We start from the raw sequence: 17,511 nt of genomic DNA, 5'->3' as shown, positions 1-17,511 counted from the left end.
CCTCTCACACGGCGTGGCCGCCATCCACGGCCACCCACCAGGTAGCCACCTCTCACACGGCGTGGCCGCCATCCACGGCCACCCACCAGGTAGCCACCTCTCACACGGCGTGACCATGTCTCACGGCTACAGCCTGCAGACACCCCTCCTGGCGGACGCACCCCATCTGGGACGTGTCCCACCTCAGTACTCATCATGAACAAATGGTGGGGACAGGGCCGCAGTGCCTTCCGTGTACTTACGGCGTTGTTTTCCAAGGGCCTGTTGGGTGAATGACCACGCTTGTTCTCCAGATAGGAATACCATGCACCTTGGGAGGAGCTGTAGGACAGCAAAGCAGGCTGGCATCGTACCGCAGACAGTGTCACGCCCACATGATAAAGAGAAAGTGCAGGGGCAGCTGGTGGCGTGCTGATTGAGGCACTGGACTCCCACATGACTGACCGAGGATCGAATCCCGGGCCTGGCAGCTTGCTTTCTCACTTTCCCTCTCTCTCTGGTCAAATTAAAAAATAGTAAGTAAAATAAAATGAATAATTATTTTTAAAAAAGAAAGGAAAAAGTGCAGTTTGACATAAAAGTCAGGGGACCAGCAGATGGTGTAGTGGTTATGTTGCTGGACTTCTACGTAGTCAACTATGGTTCAAGTCCCGGACCTGGTGGCTTAAAACTCACACTGGGCAAGTTTGCGTGCCCAAAATCCCGAGAGGAGAATGAATGGAGGAGAAGAGGTTGTGGCATGGCCATCCCCCCTGGGGTTATTTCTTGCTTTCTGTCTCTCTGTCTCTCCATCTCTCCAGGGAGTGTACATGTTCTATAGCAAAAATCTCTCTAAAACAAAGACATTAAAAGTCCAAAGTAATAGGAAAAGGAAAATGTAATAAAGACGTCCTGAAATGCTGCTCTGAGAAGTAATGTTGACTACGGCTTTGTGGAGTGCAGCACCCAATGAGCCGATTGGCCTGGGAGCCCACGGTTGCATTTTGAGACAGGATCAGGTCAAATAGGAAAACGGCCCCCAGATCGCGCCAGCACTCTGCCCTCACCAGGTACAGGTGCGGGCTCACCTGGGGCCTGACAGCCGCCACTCGGACACAAGGTCATGTGCCTTTACCCCACGTGCCCGTGTTGGGCTCTGACCGGGTACACAGCTGTCTGCCTTCTGGCCCCCTCTTGGCGGGTCTGGTTTTCTTGGACCGCCCCGCTCCCCAGTTCGATGCACTGGCCCGACCTGCAGAATGTTTAGGCTCCCGGTGCCCGTGGGGCCATGGCCCATGCCCTGGGCATCACCGGCCAGCAGGTCCTTGGCTCAGTCTGGAAGATGCTTCTCAGGTGGTGGGCCAAGATGCCCCCATCCTGCAGGAACACCTGCAGCGGGCAGCCGCGGCTCGCCTCCTGTACGCCAACCATCCTCATGGGTGAAGACCAGCGCAGCGGGGACCCGCTAGCACTCGGGGTAGGGCTGCTTGGTCACCACTAACCCCCGACACCAATGCCGTGGCCAGCCCGGAGCTGAGAAGCAGGCGGCCGGGGCTCGGGGCCACTCTGGCTCCTCAGGCAGGGTTTTAGTCCCGGGGAGTGCGGAAGTGTAGACTGGGTGCCACCCTACTTTTCCCAAACCTGCTTTTGCTCTGAAGGTGATGTTGTGAAGTAGGTTAGTCAGGGTCAGCCTTGGGCACAGCCGTTAGGCGCGTGTAAAAGCAGCCAGATCCCACAGGGCAAGCAGAGTTCAAATCCTGGTCCCGTCAGCTTCAAAGCGGTTCGTGCACGAGAGCCGAGGTCAGGACAGAGAGGAGCTGGAGAGAGGAGGACTCAGTGCCGGGCCCCCTGGGGGTGCTCGCTCGCTGTCCACACACGTGTGCGTACCTGTGCTAGCATGAGTAAGCGTAAAGCTGGAGACACTAGAAATAGTGATAAGGGAACTTTGTGGGGGTCAAAACCCGCTTATCAAAATTCCATCAAGGACAGCGCAATCCCACAAGTTCCGTGAGGCCACCAGCTTTCTGTGACGTCGCCAAGCACACAAGTCCCCTGCCCTCGTGCGCAAGCCACCCAGTGCACAGGAGGGGAGAGGAGGGGAGCGGGCAGGCCTGGTCTCCCGGGAGCTCCCCACAATTCTGCCTTAGCCGTTAGGGTGGGGTGGCAGGCACGCAGCCGGCTCGGTGAGGGCTTAAGGAGCAGGGCCACTCCTGGGCGCTGCCGATCGGCAGGACCGTGGGCACTGTGGGCAGTCGACTTCCTTTCTGGGAGGGGGCGACCACCAGGGTCTGGGCACCGTTTAGCCTGGGGTCTGTGTGCTTCCAGCCCGCAGCTTCCAGCCCGCAAAACACTTGAAGAATTTAGGCTGAAATCTCGCCTTTCCTGTAAGGGGAGTTTGGGGACTCCCGGAGGTTACTTCCATACCATCACTAACACCTGAAGCCTTACCCTTCCTTTGACCCCTGAAAGCGCAAAGACCTTGCATAAGTGCAAAGACCTTGCATGCCAAGACGTTTAGAAAGACACTTGACTTTTAGCTCAGCACTTACTAATTTTCAACTTGGGGAATTTTCACGTTTTTCTCAACAGAAGGGGAAACCGAGGGGGCAGGAGAGGTCCCTGCTCCATTTCAGAATTGCACAATGATCTCTCTTAGCCCAGGAACAGCGGGTGGTACAGTGATGACTTCGGTGGATTCCCATATGGCCAACTGTGGTTCAAGTCCTGGATCCAGTGACTTGAAAATCACGCATGTATGCGTGCATGCCCAAGATTCTGGGAGGAGAATGGAGGAGGAGGGACTGCGGGGTGGCCATCCCCCCTGGGGGGTGATTTCTCGCTTTCTGTCTCTCCGTCTCTCTCTGTCTGTCTGGAAAGCACACACATCAATAGGGCCAAAACCTATTAGTTAGATCAATTATTTGATGGCTATTAAAAATAAATCATAGGACCTGCAGATAGTGTAATTGTTACACCGCTGGACTCCCATGTAGTCGACCGCGGCTTGAGTCCCAGACCTGGTGGCTTAAACTCACGCCAGGTGCCTGTGTGCGTGCCCAAGATCCAAGAGGAGAAAAACTAAGGAAAACTGTGAGTAAAGAATTAAAGGCAGGAAGATCGGCTGGGCCCGACGTCTGTGCCCTCCGGCCCACGTTACAGCCCGGTCCCCCGAGGACGCTGCGAAGAGGTGGGCCTGGGGAGTATCAGGCCTGGGGCAGGGCCACACGACCGAGGTACCACTGTATGATAGAGGCTGTACAGGGCTGTCCGGTCCCACTATGTGAGGACAAAGGGGCAAAGTCTGCAGCCCTGACCCTGAACATGCCGGCAGCCCAACCCTGGACTTTGGCCCCCAGAACCGTGAGAAATCAGTTGCTGGTTTACGGCTTTCTGTGCAGCAGCCCAGACAGAGCGAGCAGGTTGTCAAGGGCTCATCAAGTGGAGAATATCAACTGAAAGATAGAGATTGCTGTCAAAAGGAACCAGCTAGAAAATCTGGAGTTGGGGAACGTGCACACTGGGACAGGTGGCGTGCACGTGACACAGCCGGGCTGGCATGGGGTGGGCCCTGTGTTCACCGGGGCTCCCTGACCACGCTAGGTGTGGGCGTCATGCCTGTGACCCCAGCTGCTGGCGCTGGGGGGGTGGGGCCCAGCTTGAAGACCTTGTTAGTGCCCCTCCCTTTTCTTTTGCTCTTTCTCTCATGAAATGAAAGAATAAACTTAGTAAATAATAAGCTTAAAAGAGAGGAAAATACAGAAACTTTACAGGTCAAAAAGAAAATTTGAGCTGGCAGGAGAAAAATGAGCAAACGTGAAGGGAGGCCCATAGAGACGGTACCAGCTGACGAAAAGAAAGGGAAAAGGACAGGAAAGGAGGACAGAGGCCCTGGGCCGTGTGGGACACGTGAGGCTCTCCCACAGGTGTGTAGTAGCAGTCCCTGAAGGAGGGGAGAGGGCCGGCTCGTACTGGAGGAGTAAGGGCCAGAGGGCGCTCCGACTCGAGGAGAAGCCCTGCTCCACAGCCGGGACGCCCTGGCAGGAGGCGGGGCGGGCTGCATCTGGAGCGTCATGTCCAGCTCTCGAGGCTGAAGACAAGGAAAACAATCTTCACAGTAACAAGGAGAGGCAGCACGGGGCATTACTGCTGTCTGCTGACTTCTTAGCATGGTGACGGGCCAACCTTCCGGTGCTGTCCGGAGGGCGGCTCTGGGCCTGGTTCCGGGGTCAACCACAAGAGCTGCGGAATCTGGCTGGAAAGGCCCGTGGCAGGTGCTGGCTGAGTTAGCCCATGGTGCAGTCAGACAGTCGTGGTCACTGTCGCTGTCACTGTGGCTCCAGGGAAGGTAAAGCATGAGTTTCAGGGAATCTAAATTAGCTCCTTAGCAGGAAGGGCTGGGAGCGCCCTGAGGGGACAGACCAATAAATCTTTCCACTGTCAAAGGGAAGTGAGTTACTCCAGACCAAACTGCCAGGGGGTCCCGGTGGGAAGACAGAGCTACAGACAGGACAGTGACCAGCCCCACCGGGAACAGCAGAGCAGGGCCAGTTACGAGGGCCCTGCGGCCTGTCACATGGTGGGCCCCGTGGCCTTGCCTAATGTGCAGTCATGGAGGGCCGGAAGACACCCTGCCTGCCCAGAGGCGCGTGTACTCAGCCTTGCCGAAATGCCACCTTCCTGTTCTCCCCGTCTCATACCACAGGAGCTGCTTCCGTCGGTGGGTCTACAAATGTGAGTTGGAAGTACCTTCAGTAGGGACAATGGAAATGTGTCCTGTTTGATTTTGCTTTGTGTATTTATTTTTTTATTTTTAAATTTGCTATAGGGCACATGAGCTCACCAACAAATCACAGCGAGGAAAACTGAGAACTCCCCCCCAGGAGGATGGGTGCTCCGCGATCCCTGCTCCTTCACTCTCCTCTTGCAATTTCGGGCACTCACACACACGCCTGGCATGTTTTCAAGCTACCAGGTCTGGGAATCAAACTGTGCACTCAGCCATGCGGTATCCACGCTGCAGGCTGCCCTTTGCCCTGTGTATTCCATGAGTTTTTTATGTAATGCTCATGTGATTAGAGAGAAATTCTTCCATATCTTACAAACACCAGCCCGGGGGTGGTGGTTCTGCGTCCTGCTTCTGCATCACATTTGCTCTTGTATTTTTTAAGAGAGATTTTGCTATAGGGCACATGCACTTGCTGAAGAGACAGACAGACAGAAAGCGAAAAACCACTCCCCGGGGGGATGGCCATACCATAATCCCTCTTCTTCCATTTTCCTCTCATGATTTTGGGCATGCACACACATGCACCAGTGTGAATTTTAAGCAGCCAGGTCTGGGACTCGAACTGTGGTCAACTATGTGAGAGTCAAGCGACATAACCATTACGCCATCTGCTGGTCTCATATTTGCTCTTGTTAACATTTAAAATTCTGGATGCCTGGCTGCCACCTTAGGCCTGAAGAGTAAGCACCCACAAGGATAGACAGGCTTTCGTAGACATGCTGGGCGGTTTGGTTTGGCCTGTCTTGCTCCACAGTCATTCTGACAGGGAGGCTGAGGGCTGAGGGGCGTGGCGTCCTGTTTCCATTTGAGGTGGACAGCTGGCCCTATGTCCATTAACCATCATCGCCTCTCCTCACCCCGCCTGGGGTCGCCTCACTCCTTGCCCAGGCAGGTGCAGCCGCCCTCAGGCTGCTCATCTCCTAGGAGACTCAGCAGATAAGCCACCCCGGGGGCCGGTGGGCAGGGCTCACCACGGCGCCCTGGGCGCCGACAGGAGAGCGGGCAGGACTCAGCGCAGTCTGGGGCCGCACCGAGGGCTCCGTGAGGTTAGCAGTACCAGCTGCACCGTCGTCCACACCCTGCCCTCGCACGCTCACACGGCAGTTGGACAGTAAGTACAAGCGCGTGGGCAGATTTTATTACGGTGATAAGCTCCACATTTGATTTACAGATTCGAAGGTTTGATCTTTGTCTCACGCATTTTCACACCTGTTACATAAAATGCAGTTCTTGTGATGAAAGGTCAGACTAGTGAAGGGGTAAAATGGCAATGCACCATAAACGAGAATAAAGTGTGTTGTACGACTGTATTTCAGCTGAGTTTCTAAATTACACACACATGCGTATATTTTGGTGTCGTTATTGAGGTTTTTGCTGTGGGCGCACATGCTTGTAGGAGAAACGGGGATGGAAAGTGAGAAATCGCCCCCGGGGGATGGCCGCACTGCAGCCCCGTCTCCTCTGTCCGCTCTCAGGACTTCGGCATGCCGCACATGTGCCCAGTGTGAGTCTCACGCTGCTGGGTCTGGGGCTCGAACTGCAGCTGACCACCCACGAGTCCAGCTCCGTGAGCACAGGGCACCTGCTGGCTCCCTCTCGACTGTTTGAATTGACGCAGTAATCATGCGCTTTCTCGACCCCTGACCGCAGCGGGATCAAGCCGGGACTTCGCACAGGCCGTCACCTGAGACGTGGGTCGTAGCTTTGCGAGAGAAGACCGCAGACCTCATTTCCAGCTGCTTCGAGGGAGGCGTGAGTTATCGTTCGCCGTGGTTACCGCTGTGCTGTAGAATGTGCTCCGGCTCCCGGTCGGGCTGGTGGCCCTCAGGGACCACTTTCTAGGTTCTCCCCTCCATCCTGCTGCTCTTCAAGAACGTGCCCCTCACCATCACAGTGCCATCTCGTGTACCGGCACTCACCAAGCAGCCCTCTGTGCCTCTCTGGCCTTCGTCATACCCCTGGAGTTCCCTGCGTTTCCATGTTCTCTTTGATCCAAACTTACCGGTCCTTCCAACTCAACCGAAGTCCACCTACTCCATGAAGTCTTCCCTGATTCTGCCCACACCCCCAGCTGGAAGCCATCTCTCTCCCCGACTTGCCCAGCATTACCCCTGGGTCCAAGCTGCCTGCGTGTTCTGCCTGGAACTCGTGGTCCCACTTGGACCTCCCAACCACCCTGCCCATTGGAGGCAGGGGGACGAGACCCACAGCTGGGGGGGGGGCCCCGGCCAGCCACTGTAGGCAGACAGCGGAGGGGAGACCATGGGCAGCTTCCCGTAAGCCTCTGGGGGTCACCCACCGGGGCCCTGGGACGGAGGGCTCAGAGGGACCTTGCGGAGGTTCTTGTTCTTTCGTGGGTCTCTCCCCAGTGGTGCCACCATCCAGGGCTGTTGCCAACGACCTTCCGCAGCTGGCCGTCCCCGCCTTCCCGCCAGGGCTCACGCCGTGGATTCGGTACTCCACGGCACCGAGCGGCCTCTCTCTGCGTGCCCAAGCCCTGATGGCCGCCCTGAAATATCGGGAGGTGCTTCATCTCTGTTCACAGCTCAGAGGGGACGGGATCGCTGCTTGCTGTGAGGAGTCACAGAAGGGGTCTCCCAACGCCTGCCTGGCACGTGTTGACCGTAGCACACACCACCAGTACAGCTTATCTCAGCCAGTCTCCTGACAGTCATCTCGCTTGTCACTGTACTGAAGAGCTGACTGGTCTACTAGGGTCACTTACCCTTTACGTATGTCCTCTGCGTGTTTGTCCGGTCACCCCTCAGGGAGATCCACGCCTGCGAATGACTTGTCAGTCAAGGGGTGTGCACACCTTACATTCTGGAGCAGAGGTTGCAAGAAAGCATCGATGCCAAGGCCCGCCTGTCCTCACTGCCCGGGAGGGCCGGACCTCAGTGCAGCTGCGTTCTGAAACGTACTTCTTATGCGTGAGTTTGAGACAGTGTTACCCACGAGCCTGTGAGAATCCAGTGCTACCAGAACCTCCCGAGGACATCCGGGAGCTGAGGGTGAGCGCTTGGAGTCGGCCAGCCCAGGACAGTCAGAGGGCTGAGAAGCGGAGCCTCTCCCCTTCCGCCCTCTCTGGCTCTCACTGCTGAGCCTCACCAACATGTTGGTTCCGTCCAGCGAAGACAATCCTGCCAGGAGCGGGGCAGAAGAGAAAATGCCGTATTTCACAAGCCGACCATTAACACGTGAGGTTTTCTTTATGTGATACAAGAAGTTAACTCCTTTTTGTTTTTTTAAGAATTATTTATTTTATTTTATTTCTTCATTCACTTAATTTTTTTTTTTTGAGAGGTTTTCGCTATAGGGCACGTGCGCTCACCAGACAGACAGAGACAGAGAGACAGAAAGCGAGAAATCATCCCCCGGGGGGATGGTCACGCTGCAATCCCTTCTCCTCCATTCTCCTCTAGAGATCTTGGGCACACACGCACATGCGCCCGGCGTGAGTTTTAAGCCACCGGGTCCAGGACGCGAACCGTGGTTGACTACGTGGGAGTCCAGCGACATAGCCATTACGCTAACTGCTGGTTCCCCATTCACTTCATTTTAATTTGACCAGAGAGACAGACACAGAGTGAGAGAGTGAGAGGGAATGTAAGAAAGCAAGCTACCAGGTCCAGGACTTGAACCGCTGTCGGCCATGTGGAAGTGTCCAGTGCCTTAACCACCATGCCACCTGCTGGTCCCAAGTTAACTCCTTTTAAAGCCAACCTCAGAATTCCAAAAGCTGAGGCAGATTTTGCAATCGGTCAATCCAGTCCACTGGCCTTTGTCAGGTTGGGTCTCCATCTGCAAAGAAGCAGTCCCATCACTGCAAAGCAGGTCTCAGCCCACGCGGTTGCGAACTTGCAGGCAGTGCGTCAGGTACAGAGCAGGCAACGGGCAGCTGGCGAGCGAGAGGTAAAGCCTGAGGCTGGCAGTCTCGGGCGGCCGGGCTGCCCGGGCAGGCTCGACGCGTGCCGATTTGCACGTGTAAGCCTTTCCGGCGGGGCGTACACATGACTGATGTTTTCTTAAGCTGCCCGTCTAATTAGTGTGTGCGCTCCCTCCTCAGAAAGGCTGGATGCAGACGGGGGCGGGGACAGGGTGGACAGAGGTCGCCAGTGCCAACATCGGGCTGCAGTGGAGCAGAACAAGCCTCCCGGGGGTTCCTAGGACCAACTGCACACAACCTGGGGGTAAGCGTCACTTATTCCATTGCGGAGTAATCTCACAGCTATTAACACTGACACGGTAATCAGTCTGCTAACCGTCTGCCTTTACTTAAGATGTTAGGTCACTGGGAAAGTCGCGACAGATTTTTCTATGCAAAAGTGTGTCATGACTGCCCCAACAACCCAGTAATAAGGACGAATTCTAAAAACAGAGACTTCGCGTTCAACAGTTTGCTCCTTTGCATTCTGCCACATAAGCAAATCAAGGGGACTTCTAAACGTCTGGGAGAGAACGGACTTAAAGTAGGAGTTTATTTAAGTGCCAAACAAATAAACAAATAACGAAATAAGAAAGCCCATGCTGCGTTTTCTCACGATACCCGTCTCCTTGTGCATTCTGAAACCGCACCGTGTTAAGCAGTTACTGCTGTGGGCACTTGATCACATGGAGCCTGGTCCACCCCAGTGACGCTTGTGCAGGCGTCCCGGGAAGGCTGGGCCAGGGTCTGCACTGTGTCGCCACGTGGGGACCAGCTTCTCTCGCTCTCTCTCTCTTTTTTTTTTTTTAAGAGAGATTTTTGCTATAGAGTATGTGCACATGCTGGAGAGAAGGACAGGAAGCGAGAAATCATCCCCTTCCCGGCGGGGAGGGCCATGCCGCAATCCCTTCTCGATTCTCGGCTAGGGATGTGGGGCACGCATGCACCAGCACCCAGCATGAGTTTTAAGCCACCAGGTTCAGGACTTGAACGTGACCACGTGGGAATCCAGCGACCTAGCCATTATGGCACGTGCTGGTCCAGGATCCAACTTCTCTTGAGCAGCGCACTAATCATTGCTGAGCCGTGGAGGTGGCCCAAGCAGCACTCTGTACCAAAACTCCAGGGGGGATTCAAGAAAGGCATTCGAATACACGAAACCATCTAGTCAACAGTCAGAAGCTAGCTGTGAAAATCTCTCCCACACGTTAGGAGGTCAAGCCAAGGGAAGACTGGCTGCACAGCAGCGTGCCCTGCGCAGGCAGGACTGCGCGTCCGAGCAGCGTCTATTCAGGTGTCGGCATGTGTGCACACACACGAGCGAGTGAAGAAAGGCGCCTGCCCTCCCCAGGGTCCGGTCACACCGGCCCTCCCTCAGCCACCGGCTCAGCGGAGCTCGGGCACTTGCACACGTGCTCGGGTGACAGGCGGGATTTGAACCGTGGTCACCATGTGGAATCGTCTTCTCCTGAGTTGCACGTGACCACTGCTCTGTGGAACCAGAACCCTGCTCAGGTCTTCCAAGCAACACTTTTATTTTCATGTTCTGGACAATTATTCGAGATATTTACTGAGGCATGAAAAGCCCTAACGATATCCACACTGTAGCCCCGTCCATCGAAGACAGCGACAGGGAGACATGTGCTAGGGCTCAGAGCCCTAAAACCGGCCAAGACAGAAGCAGAGCCCCCAGCGTGCCTGGCTTCTGAGCACGCGCGTGCATTATTCACACGATAGCGTGTCTTCGTTCGCATTGTCACTGTCATCACCCCCCTTCGTAGCTTCCACTTCAGAGTCTACTTCTAGACAGTCGGTCCGCCGAGGCACTTCTGTCATGGCAACGCCTTTGCAAAGCAGTATTGTTTCTTTTTCTTTTTGCTATAGGGTACGTGTGCTCACCAGAAAGACGGAGAGAGACAGAGAGACAGAAAGTGAGAAATCGGGAGGTTCTATGGCCCTCTGGAGAATCCATCACCCAGGAGAGACGCACAGAGGCCACCCCTACCGCAGATGTCCAACCTCGCCGCCAACAGTGCTACTGCTGATCACGCCCAGGTTAGGACAAGTCAGACAGCACAACTCTGGACTCGGTTTCTATCTCTCTCACGCTAGCCCACGTGAGCTCTCTCTCCGCGTCATGGCTGTGACTCTGGCTTCTGTGTCCAGAAGTTTGCCTGTAAGTCCCGACAGGTGCTAAGGACTGAACCCCAGGACCCGGCTCCACCTTCACAGCGACACCGAGTGGCTGCTGTTTATCCCAGCAGGTGACACCTCTTGGAAGCCCAGACTGGGCCCACGGTTGGCAGTGAATGGCGCGGGGAGCCCACCGCTGCCACTCCCCATCTGTCCTCCCTTGCGGGGATGCACGGCGCGGGGACGGTGCAGGAGCTGGCTGCACCATGGCTTCATGGGAAGGGGTCCTAACCTGTGTTGGTACAAGTGGTCCATGCACAGAATAAGAGCTGGTGCCGAAGGACCCAGGCATAGCTCTGGCCGGGGTAGCACTTGCTCACCTGAACGTGTGGGGACAGCAGGGTCTGGGGCGACAGCCCCTCAGACGCTCCCAGCGGTGCTTACTCTTCTGGCAGGTCACGTGAAGATGCTAAGGACTCGCACAGTTCAAATCAGCAGCTCACTGGATGCCACCTTTCCAGGTCTTCTTTTTAAGAGATATTTTTGTGGTAGGGCGCTTGCTCTTGTTGGAGAGACAGAGAAAGACAGAGAGACAGAAAGTGAAAAAGTCACCACCAGGGGGATGGCTGTGCTGCAATCCATTCTCCTCCGTTCTCCTCTCAGGATCTTGGGCATGCATGCACACGTACCCAGGGCACAAGTTTTAGGCCATAGGATCCAGGACTCAAACTGCAGTTGACTATGTGGAGTCCAGAGACGTAACCATTATGCCATCTGCTGCTCCCCTCACTTTCCAGATATTCTTTTTTTTAAGAGAGATTCTTGCTATAAGGCACATGAGCTTGCCAGAGAGACAGAGAGAGGAAGTGAGAGATCATCCCCCAGGGGGGATGGCCACACCACAATCCCTTCTCCATTCTCCTCTCGGGATTTTCGGCATGCAAGCACCCACTGTGAGTTTTAAGCTGTTGGGCCCAGGACTCGAATTGCAGTTGACTACTTGGGAGTCCAGTGATGTAGCCATTACACCACCTGCAGGTCCCCCCTTCTAGATCTTAAGGTAATCTTTGCGATTAGGAATTGCCTCTGACTGCTGGAGATGCCACCTGACGACACAGGCTTGGAGGTCAGGGCTGGTTACTGAGAGGGGTCTAAAGGCATGTCTCCCAGTCAAGTCCATCCTTTCGAGGGGCCTTCTGGTGGGCCCAGCCAGGGGCTTTCTCCTGCACCATCTCCATTGCCCATCCGTAAACACAAGGAAGGCTGGACACGCAGTCGCTCACCCGGCTCCTGGCTGTCCCCGGTACCACCTGTCGCTGAAGCAGAGAAGGAGACAGACCACAGGGGGACGCGCACAGGGACCCACGCTGCCTCCGCTCATGGCCAGGGCTGGCGGCAGAGGGTTTCGGCCAGCAGGCAGTCGAAGGCGCGCCTGATCCACAGAGGGGCAGGCAAGATCTGAGCCATGCTGGGGGCCTGCTTCCGGGACAGGGCCTGGGACCTGGGTGGAGCTGCTCAAGCGACAGCTCTGTAGGGAGAGGCACCTTTCTCCCTGGGCTCTGCAGCTGCAAGGGAAGCTGGCACTCCCTCCTCCTGCTGGCCTGATGCCGTGGGAAGCAGCGAGGCAGATACCGGTGTGTGACCCGCTCCTGCCTGCGGTTCTTCACCTGAGGGGTCACCTCACCACGAGTCGGCCTCATTGCCTGACTCCTCAGCCCCTGTCCGCGCCCAGTCTGAAACGTCAGTCCCAGTCGCTGGTTAATGATTACCAGGCCATGAAACGACCTTTCGTCACCCGTCCCCTGGGGAAGTGGCACGAAGGGCTGAAGGTCCCTGCAGGTGGAGTCTTTCTAGTAATTGCCAGTTCCCGGCGACTTCCTGCGGGTTCGCGTTCAAAGGTTTTCCACGTGACAACACGGCATCCAGGGCGTTAGCGCCGCTGCATCGACGGCATAGGTTCGTTACCGACTTTGTGACCCTGGCCCCGCGGATGTAGACCTGCCAAGAACCCCATAGCCCTGCCCTGGGGTGCCACAGTGCCACCACACAGGGCCACGCCAGCGGTCTCAGAGAGGGTCGTTCCCACGGGGCCGGCTTGTGCATGCTGGGCACATGTGTGTGCATCTGCGGCCCGCCTGCCCCCCTCTCTCCCCCAGTAAATCAACTTAAGAATTGCCCTAGAAGCCAGGCCTCCCTTCCTGTGGACGCTGAAGAAGCCCTTCCAGGAGCTCTCTGGAGGGCGACCCTGCTCCCTCGCGCCCCCAGGCCGCCCTCCAGGCTGAGCCTCTCTGGGCCTGGCTTCTCTAGACCAGCTGTAGCTGAGGCCCGTCATCTGTTCTGACGTTTCCAGAACCCTCTGTGAAGGAAACTCCTGCTGCAGTCCCAGGCTGCTCCGCCCAGTCAGACCTAGAGTCCCAGCCACACGATGGCCGCCGCGACGCCTCTGTGTCTGCAGTTCCCCGGGCACAGGACAGATGGCTGGCTTAGTGTGGCATTTGAGGACTTTCCTGTCTCCAGCCTGTCCCTGTCACGTGTACACACCCTCTGTACTCACCACCGCCTACGTCTGTCACAGGGTCGGGCTCCCCGCCACCTCCCGTCCTCACCGGGACCTCCCGGACGGCTTGGATGTCCCCTCACAGCCACCTCCTCCCTGCCCCTCTGGTGCGGCACCCCGGCCCTGTGCCCGCACCATGGCTTGGACTCTGCAGCCCCTCCTTGCCCTCCCTGGTCTCCGGGATGCCTGCCAGAGCCCCTGGGAGCTCAGCCAGGGTCTCCTTTATGTTCCCGCCGTCCACCCGCAGAGCCTGCCTGCCGGGGGCAGGAGAGGGTCGGGAAGCGAGGCAGGGAGTGACCAAGCTGGAGGCTCGCGCCCTGGTTCTCCATGGCCCAGGCCCCATGTAGCACATGGGGACGGTCCAGCCACCTTGCCAGCACCCGGCCCTCTCTGCCTCCTGCCTGCAGACCCTCTGCAGCTGACACTCCTTGCCGCCTGGCTCTGGGGGAAGAAGCACCCCTCTCACTGATCAACTCCATTTGGAACAGAGGGGAGCTTGGGACCGGCAGCAGCGTCCTGGCTACATCACTAGACGCTCACATAGTGGACCGCGGTTCGAGTCCTGGACCCAGAGGCTTGATACTCACGCCAGGTGCGTGTGCGTGCGTGCGCGTGCGTGCCCAAAATCCCAGGAGGAGAATGGAGGAGAAGGGATTGCGGAGTGGCCATCTCCCCTGGGGATGGGAATGATTTCTCACTTTCTATCTCTCCGTCTCTCCGTCAAGTGCATGTGCCCTATAGCAAAAATCTCTCTTAAAACAATAAATAGATAAAAGACCAGAGGAGAGCTTGGGCAGGAGGGCATCACTGGGCACTGCCACGCTCCCTCTGGGGTTCACAGCTGCCGCAGTCCCCGCTCCCCCCAACCCCGAGATCTAGGTGGCTCCTCTCTGTCTGCGGATGGCCCCTGCAACTGGGCAGTACTGCTGTCCTGGCTACGCTTCAAGGTCTATGCGACACCGGAGGGGGACCAGAAGCAGGTTACCGTGTGACCCTATGGGTCCTGCTAGAGTGAGACAAGTGCCCCTCACTTCTCTGTGGTTGGCAACCCTCCCTGCTTCCCCTGGAGAGGGAGAGGGTCTTCTCGAGTGGGGTCTCACAGTCGTGGCCTTGTCTTGAGAGCCAGAGTGGGGGCCTAGCCTACTCAGGGCCCTGAGCGGAAGATGGCCCCTCCTCACAGAATCTGGGCTTGAGGCCGGGGGTTGGGGGTTGCCGGCTGCCGTTTCTACCTCCCGGGGTCTGACCTGCTGCCGGAGAGCACCCTGGCTGGGCTGAAGAGCCAGTCTGAAAGGTTCTGAGTGAGGGAGACCCCGAGCCTGGCTACACGCCACATGCCAGCCCCCCACGGGGGAAGACGGGAAGGACAGCCCAGGAGCTCTGCAATCACTGCTCCGCTGACGTTAAATAGACTCAATAAAGCTGGTTCTCAGGCCAGCAGGTGGCACGGTGGTTAAGGCACTGGACTCCCACATGGCCGACCAGGTTCTAGTCCAGGATCTGGTGGCTTGCTTTCTCACTTTCCTTCTCTATGTCTCTCCCTAGTGTGCATGTGTGCCCTGTAGCAAAATAATAATAATAATGATGATGACAAAATTAAATAAGTAAATCTTTAAAAAATATACAAAGTCAGTCCTCTGTCACATGCAACCCAAAGAATGCTGGCCAATTCAAAACTCTAATATCTAAGACCTTAGCATTTAGAGAATTTGGCAAGACGTGGCTAAGAACATAGCGGCTCCACTGTAGTGGCTTCCCGTCATCCCGAGAAGGTGCTAGTGTATTGGCAAACAGCGTAATTTACCCAAAGCTGCTCTTCAGGGAAGCACTGGGCGTGGAGACGGAACCCAGAACCAGGACCAGGCCCGTGGGTTGGCTGACCGACCACTAACGAGGTGCCCAACTGTTCGGACGGCCGGTCTCAGGCACGCATGCTCTTAACAAGACTTCAGGTCTGACAAGTCTTTGTTGTTGTTGTTGTTGTCTATTTTTTTAAGAGACATTTCTGCTACAGGATGTGTGCACTTGTGGGACAGAGAGGTAGAAAGCGAGAAATCACCCCCCAGGGGGTTGGCCACGCCACAATTCCTTCTCCATTCTCCTATCAGGATCTTGGGCACGCACATACGTACATATGCCCAAGGCGCGTGTAAGTCTCCAGGTCCGGGACTGGAGCGGCAGCTGACTACGTGGGGGTTCAGCACATAACCATTACGCCATCTGCTGGCCCCAGCCTGAATGCCTTTAAAGCAAGTTCTAACAAGACTTCAGTGTACACAATTTTGAAAATATGAGAGATTTCAAAAAGTTCATGGTAAAATGGGATCAAAGTACAGGTTCATTTTGGTATAAATAACTTTTAAATCCATGCATTTTCTCTCTCTCTCTCTTTTTTTTTTTTTGAGAGGTTTTTGCTATAGAGGTTTTCGCATGCGCTCGCCAGACAGACAGAAAACTAATAGCAGTGTTATTGTGTGCTCCCGTTAGCCCATGGCCCTCTCCAGGCAGTTTGTCCTGTGGAAATGATAGAACAGGTGCACAAAGACACCTGTATGATACCAGCTAGCGAGATAGCAGATGTGGGATTCCGTCACTCAGTGCTAACTATATATGCTAAGTTAGAAGCCTCCTGAGTTTCCATCTGTCAGGTGATGGGTGGGGTACAGAACCGTAATGCATCTGATCAGTAAAACATCGTCCAACTCAACTAGCGGGGAGAGAGCCGCACGCCCGCACACCTAGTGTGGTCACAATCCGGCCACAGCCGGACCACGGGGGAGAGAGCCACACGCCTGTGCACTGCCACAGCCGGACCACGGGGGAGAGAGCCACACGCCTGTGCACTGCCACAGCCGGACCACGGGGGAGAGAGCCGCACACCCGCGCACTGTGACAGCTGGACCAGCCGGGAGAGAGCCACACGCCTATGCACCATGACATTAGAAGATTTCTTGGTGGCGAGGACGTGCCCGATAACCATTTATTAAATGATGAAGCATTTTCGGTTTTGTTTTGTTTTGTTTTGCTGCAGCCTGTGTGCTCGCCAGAGAGAGATAGAAGAGAGGGAAAGTGAGAAGCCACTCCCCAGGGAGGGTGGCCATCCATAATCCCTGTGTTACCACGACTGCTTCGGTGCTCGAACCGTCCTTGCATCCCCGGGGAACATTCTGCCTGGTCACGGTGTATAGTCTTTTGGGACCAGCAGGTGGCATGGTGGTTAAGGTGCTGAACTCCCATGTGGCCATCCAGGGTTAGAGCCCCAGATCCAGGAGCTTAAAACTCACATTAGGCGTGAATGCGTGAATCCTAAGGAGAGATTGGAGAAGGGGTTGCAGCGTGGCCATCCCACGGGGGTTCGATTTATCGTGTTCTGTCTCTGTCTCTCTGTCTCTCCAGTGAGTGTATGTGCCCTATAGCAAAAAGCTCTTTCAAAAAATAAAATACAGCCATTTTAATGCGTCGCTGGATTTCTCTCGCAAGGGTTTTCTAAGGACCTCTGTACCCAGACTCGGGGCGTGTGCCTGTCCTCGTCTGCTCTCGGTGTCGACATGGAGGCATTCATAAAGTGACCTTCGGAGGGTCCCCTCATTTGGCTCTCTTGAAATAGTTTGAGAAGAATTCGTGTTAATTCTACTTTAAAAGTTTTCTGAGCTCAGCAGTGAAGCCATCAGCTCATTGGCTCAGCAAACAGCGGGCGTCCACCCTCGGGGACACAGCTGGCCAGCGGAGGAGCCAGTGGCGACCCCGCGCTTTTCTCGTAAGTGTGAAGGAGCACATGAATGGCACGCGTCCATCAACGACGGCTGTGCCGGGAGGAGCGGGGCGGGTAGGACTTTCTCGACTTGGCGGTCAGGGCGGCAGAGGCGGTGGGTCAGCGCCCACAGTGGCCAGGCAGGACAGGAAGCAGGAAGAGGGCGGAAATCTACATTTCAAGGGTTCAGAGCGCCTCCCAGGAGGCAGGACTGGAAGCTGCCCTGCACTGCCCGGGCCATCGCCACCTCCCGATGCTCTCTCGCCGCCTCAGCGTCCCCCTCTGGTCTGTTCTGGCCCTCAGTCCAGCAGTACTTGTCACTCTGAGGCAGGAGAGGCCCAGTCCCAGCTGCCGTGCCCCGTCTGACGCTGAGCCAGCTCATC

General features: G+C 56.1%; 1 long non-coding RNA gene across 1 annotated transcript; it reads right to left on the bottom strand.

The window, feature by feature from the left end:
* Positions 1-8,409: 8,409 nt before the first annotated feature.
* LOC114004731 (uncharacterized) lies at positions 8,410-12,532 on the bottom strand. The gene is made up of 3 exons (XR_003546803.1): positions 12,368-12,532; positions 11,204-11,385; positions 8,410-8,566 (listed from the first exon to the last, which is right to left on the bottom strand). It is a non-coding gene; the product is annotated as an uncharacterized LOC114004731 (long non-coding RNA).
* Between the last annotated feature and the right edge of the window lie 4,979 nt (positions 12,533-17,511).

Source organism: Tupaia chinensis, unplaced genomic scaffold (assembly GCF_000334495.1).
Source record: "Tupaia chinensis unplaced genomic scaffold, TupChi_1.0 Scaffold139767_1, whole genome shotgun sequence".
Lineage (NCBI taxonomy): Eukaryota > Metazoa > Chordata > Mammalia > Scandentia > Tupaiidae > Tupaia > Tupaia belangeri.
Note: the sequence above shows the minus strand (reverse complement) of the source record. Positions and strands in the feature narration are given on the sequence as shown.